Genomic DNA, 5,473 nt, shown 5'->3' with positions numbered 1-5,473 from the left:
CTGATGAAAGAAGACAGTCCCAGTCCTTCCTTCTTCCCTGCTGTGGATTTGCTTATCGCTTTGAAGCATCTCTGTTTTTGTAGGACTTGTGTTGAACTGATTATATTAAACAACTTGTCAGAAGAATAAGCTAGCAAAAAAAAAAAAATAAGGTGGACAATCTATGTTACTTTAGGGAGTTGATTGGTTTTGTCAAGTGCCAGACATAAGGAAAAAGGCTCAATTGTACAGTCGTGGCAGGTGAGTGAGGGTAGGTGCCTGTGTTGGAGAAGGGTTTAGTGTCAAGGTATGGCACTGGCTTGGGGAAATACATCACTTCACCCATAGATTCTCTAGGGAAGAAGAATGAAAATTGGTTGTATTCCTGTCAGATGTTTTTAAACTCAAATTTCTGCCCTGAGGGAACACAGCTGTTGCTGCAGGTGAATAGCTGCCATGAAAGATGAAGTTAGCAGTGACACCCTGCTTTTACTCCTCGCTCTGAAGGACCCGAGATGAATCTCTTCAGTACTTTGTAGCACTTTCTGAACTCCTTGAACTCCGAGTAGGTCACTACACACAGTCTGAAACATTTTTCTAGACTAGGGCCTTGGTTGTGTTATACTTCTCTTACAACACTGTTTAGAAGGACTGCAATAGTGTAAAGGTAATCTTCAAAGAAAAAACAGCCCCTCCCCAACCTGGCCATTGCTGTATCACCTTCCCCTCAGTTTAGTTTGATACTCTTGGCAAGTTGAAAGTGCAATTTTGCTTTCTCTACTTGCAGAAGAAACAGTCATAGCATCAAATTTTGCCAAAGATGTTGCATGATGTCTTTTTTAAACAAAAAAACACTTGAAAATTCAGATGTTCTGAAAATAGCTTTTCTGTCTCATGTTTAGTGTCTTTATATTCATGTTAAATAGTGTGGTGAGCTATACAGTGATTCTTAGCTCTTCTGTCAAGAGTGATCATACTTGCTCCTTTGCATTTCTCATTGCCAGTCCTTCTTAATCAACGTTGTAGCTGAAAACTCTATAGAGGTTTTATGAATCATTTGCATTCTACTTATCATGCTTTGCAAACTAGAGCAAGGGAAAAAGTGGCATAATAGTTAAGGAGTTAATAGTTGCTGTTTTCTATGTATTAGACATTATCATATTAATTTTAAGTATTCCTAAGCCTAGACGTATTGTCAACAGGCATATTGCCAAAACTAATTTCACTTTTCATTCTATTTATTTCCTTTTAGGCTTTATATTAGTACAGTTATATTGTGTATCCTGAATGTTTATTTTGAAAATAGTGTTCATACCATGTAGGGTGATCTGTAATCAGTTTTATAATAACTACTGTTGATCACTGTATTTTATTTGGTATAGTCTTGATGATTTTTATTTATAATTATTTCTATTATATTACACTGCACTCAGCTATAGTAATCAACTATTAATGAAGTAAACTTTTAGAGTGTAATGGAACTGAGAGTCTAAAGTGTGTAAGAGATTTATTAAATGTACTTAAGTGGGGCTAGGTCCCTTGCCAAAGGTCACAGGAAGAATTTACGACTAAAGGAGTATAACGTATTTTCATTTATATCCAGTTCTTGTGCTTGAATTATACAACCACATTTCATGTATATTTTCTACTGTTTCCCATGTATTCCAGAATTTCTCTAGAAATTGAGTTATCAAATACCACTTCTAGACGTTGGGCCTCTGTTACAAGAAAACAGTCCAATCAGTGTTTTGTTGTTGAAGTGTTGGTGTTTATACTTTAATACCACACTTATCTTTACAAACTGTTCTATTTTTCAGTATTTCTGCTTTTTCCTTGTGTATGTTTTAATCACTTTTTTCTGTAAACATGAGATAATCTATTTGTTTAAAGCCTAGTTTAACACTCTTAACTAATTATAATTTGGGTTGCTATTTACAATTATACTGTATTTGAGTGAATTAGTGGCTCACCCTTTTATTTAGCTCAGTGTGGTGTATTTGGACATATTTTTTTATTAAATAAGATATTAGATCACCATAAATTGGAAGAATGTAGGATAGTTTCATTGCTTGAAATCAGTGAGAGGATAAATAGGAGCATAAAACTTCCTAGAAGTTCGTATTATCCAGGCAGGCTTTTTTTCATGCTGTATTTGGGGGGAAAAAAAGTGGACATGTGCAGAAACTGTGAGTACAATTAGCGTCAAGCAGATAAATCCAACTCTAATCCTGTTTATGCTCTACATGAGACAGATGTGCTGAGATTGATTTAGACAAGCTCTTGGCTTATAGTAATTTATTTTTAAGTACCATATATTCTGTTTTTGTTAGGTCTTTGTTAAATGTTAAGTGCTGTTAGTTGTACTTTTCCTAACGCCTGTAACCTACTTTGTACAGGTTCCCTCTCTGCTCTCATGATGACACAGGGCAGCCTGGTAGAAGAGATTATCTTTATTCCTTGTAATTAAATTGACTTTTTTTTTCCAGAAGATACAACAATGGGAAGTGGGTACCGAATTAAATAAATAGCATGATATCTAATAGATGTATACTTAAATCTCTTGCAAGAACAGATGGTACCCAATATCTTTCTAAGTAATGTGAGAGGACAGTTAATGTCCTGAAACAGCTAGCAATAACCAATATGATGGTAACAAACCAGTAGGGCTTTTTTTTGAAGTTTAAAAAAGTGTCTAATCCAATATATACTTTATTTTTAAAGTAAACTTGATTGTTATCGCATACTAGAAATATTTTATAAATGCAGCTCATTAGTTAAATGTTCTTTATCTGAATTGCTTTATAAAATTTTACTGCATTTGTGATGTTATTATTTTCAGTAAAAATAGAAGATGAAAATTATACAATATGCCTAGGGACTTTTATGCATATTTCTTTTCAAGTTTAGTAAAAATAGGCTGTCCTAATCCTACCAGCTAGTTGAGTATTTCCTCTGCAATTTAAAACTTGAAGATGATGCTTTTTGTATGATTCAGTATTCCTACAGTTTATATGGTTTTCCAAGCTGTAATTGAAAATGTATACCAGTAGAAAAACTAGAGTCAAATACTATCTTTGAAAGTGCGGTGCAGCTTAGTGAAAATATATTATTTTAATTTGCAAAAGTTTTGATGTGCATCTGAGCAATGCAAGAATTTGACAAATACAGATTAAGAGGAAGATGTAAAAGCAAATAAAAATCTGGCTGAAATAGTAATATGAAAAGAAAAGACAAGCCTAGCCTTGTCTGCCTTATGACTAAATGTCATTTTGTGAAAGCTAGTAGAGGGGAATAAAAAGTATTCTAACAGGCCTTCATTGCACTTGATTTGTGCAGGACTAATACACTAATGTTTGTAGTTTATTTGTGATGTATATGCATAACATCAGCATAACAGAGTTTGTGATATTCCCAGCAAAACTAATGGTTTAATCCAATATGTTGTTTGTTTAAAAATATTTAAAAAGCAAACACATTTAGCATATTTGTATTGCTCTGGGGGCAGAAATGGTGCAGCTTGGTTGTTGCTGCAGAACAGTTGTGGTTATGTTTCATAAGTCTTTATGTTTACCAATTTTCATAAAATGTTGAGTTTCCGTGCTGGAATTTTCAGTGTTCTGTATGTCTGCCAGAGAGACTTTCTGGAAAAAGATAGGCAGACTCCCTCAAAAATGCTGGTTTTAAAATTAAAACAAGTTTTAAATAATGGTAATAAAGTATGTAGTTCTATGTAAGTGATTCAGGATATCGCAAGTAAGTGTTTAATTTAAGGCCTACAAAGACTATTTACCTGCAAATGTTTTAGAAAAGCAATACAAAGTTTGAGGAGGAAAAAAAAACAACAAGATCTTGGATTTGGTATTGTTAATAATAAATTTGCTTGTACAATGTCCGTTCACTCTTTGAGTATATGCAAAACTATGGTTCAGATGGATTAATACAATTTTATTTTTTTGCCTCTCAGTCCCTTGGTTTCATTCAATGTATCTTACAGAAAATACTTTTCCTGCAGTCATTATGGTACTTTAAGCTATGTTTTGTTTTTTATTGTTTGGGGAGTTGCCTTCTGTTTATATGCTTTGTCCTTCTGAAAATCTGCACTACAGACAATTTCCTGTGTACTATCTCAGTGCACACAAACATTTACGTGTCACAGTATCCCTGCTAAGTATGGAATTATTTTAGTCCAATTTTACACCATAGTAGCTGACATATGGAGAAATTAAGATGATAAAATGTAACAAGTTGGAAAAGTGTCACTTCTATGTCTATAGTAAGTTGTTAGGGAATTGCTGGGAGAGATAATAGTGAGCTGAGCTTTAGCTGTGTTAGCATTGCTGAGGTGCAGTCCTCCAGCATTTCTGGATAGAAAGATTATCACTGCGTAGTCTGGTTCACGAAATGATGTTGGGAAATGCCAGCATCAAACAGTTATAAGAATTGATGCAGGCTTCTTTTTCCTGCTCGGAAATTACAACTTTCTGAAGCCCTCAGCTTCATGTTGTTTATTGAAATAGGGGACACTTGATTTTGCAGTCTCACACCTGCAGTGTTGTCCATCTTCTCCAGGAAGACAGTTAAAATAGAGTTTTGCAGCTTCTCCCTGGCACTTTGGTACAGCATGCACCAAATATTCATCAAACAGAATCTGGTACAGCTTTTCCTATTGAGAAACCATTTAACTGAGCTAAATTTGGAAAAGGTTTCTGGTTTCTAGTTTTTATTGTCTTGGGCTGCACAGGGACCTTTATTGGTCTTGCATATTGGATCTGCTGTAATTATAAAGCAAGCGTGGAAACTTTCCTCTTCATGTCTGGAGTATCTGACACCTACAGGAACAGTTAAATTTTTTCCTTCGCTCTGTGTATTTAACTTTGTTTTTGAGGAATCAGGTGTTTTGCAGCTCAAGAGAGCAGAGAAAGGAGACGTCTGTACCACAGTGGTTCAGCTGATACATCTCCAAAAGGCATTTGGAACTAGTGTCACTGAAGTGGTAGTGTCTGCAGCCACAGGATCCGTGTATGTAACTGCCCCAAGATAAGAAAACCTTCACCTTCACTTAGTGCTCCAGGCTAATGCAAGCCTCCCTTGGGGTGAGGGTCTTTAACTGTGACAAGAACTTTAGAAACCGGCGTTTTGATCTTTTGCTTTTTGAGTGCACGCGCGCACACACACACACACACACACAAACACACACAGAGAAAGATGATTCACTGTTCATGGAGCCTGCGATTTTACTTGTTTGTTTTTTTTATTATCAGAACAGGGATTAAATATCCTCTTTGAAACCATGCTATTTGTATAGCTGGATATGTAATGTGAATAACAGAGAGTTGGTAAAATACAAGACTGGTGACTGTAGCAAATGATATGCAATGTCGCAATATAGGCATCAGTGGATGCAACAAGTGAAGCTACAGGTGAAGCCATAGCAATATTTTTTATGTATTACTCCTAATCATGTTGATAACACTTTTTTTTTTTCCCCCTACAG

Source organism: Mesitornis unicolor, unplaced genomic scaffold, assembly GCF_000695765.1.
Source record: "Mesitornis unicolor isolate BGI_N332 unplaced genomic scaffold, ASM69576v1 scaffold25360, whole genome shotgun sequence".
NCBI lineage: Eukaryota > Metazoa > Chordata > Aves > Mesitornithiformes > Mesitornithidae > Mesitornis > Mesitornis unicolor.
Note: the sequence above shows the minus strand (reverse complement) of the source record.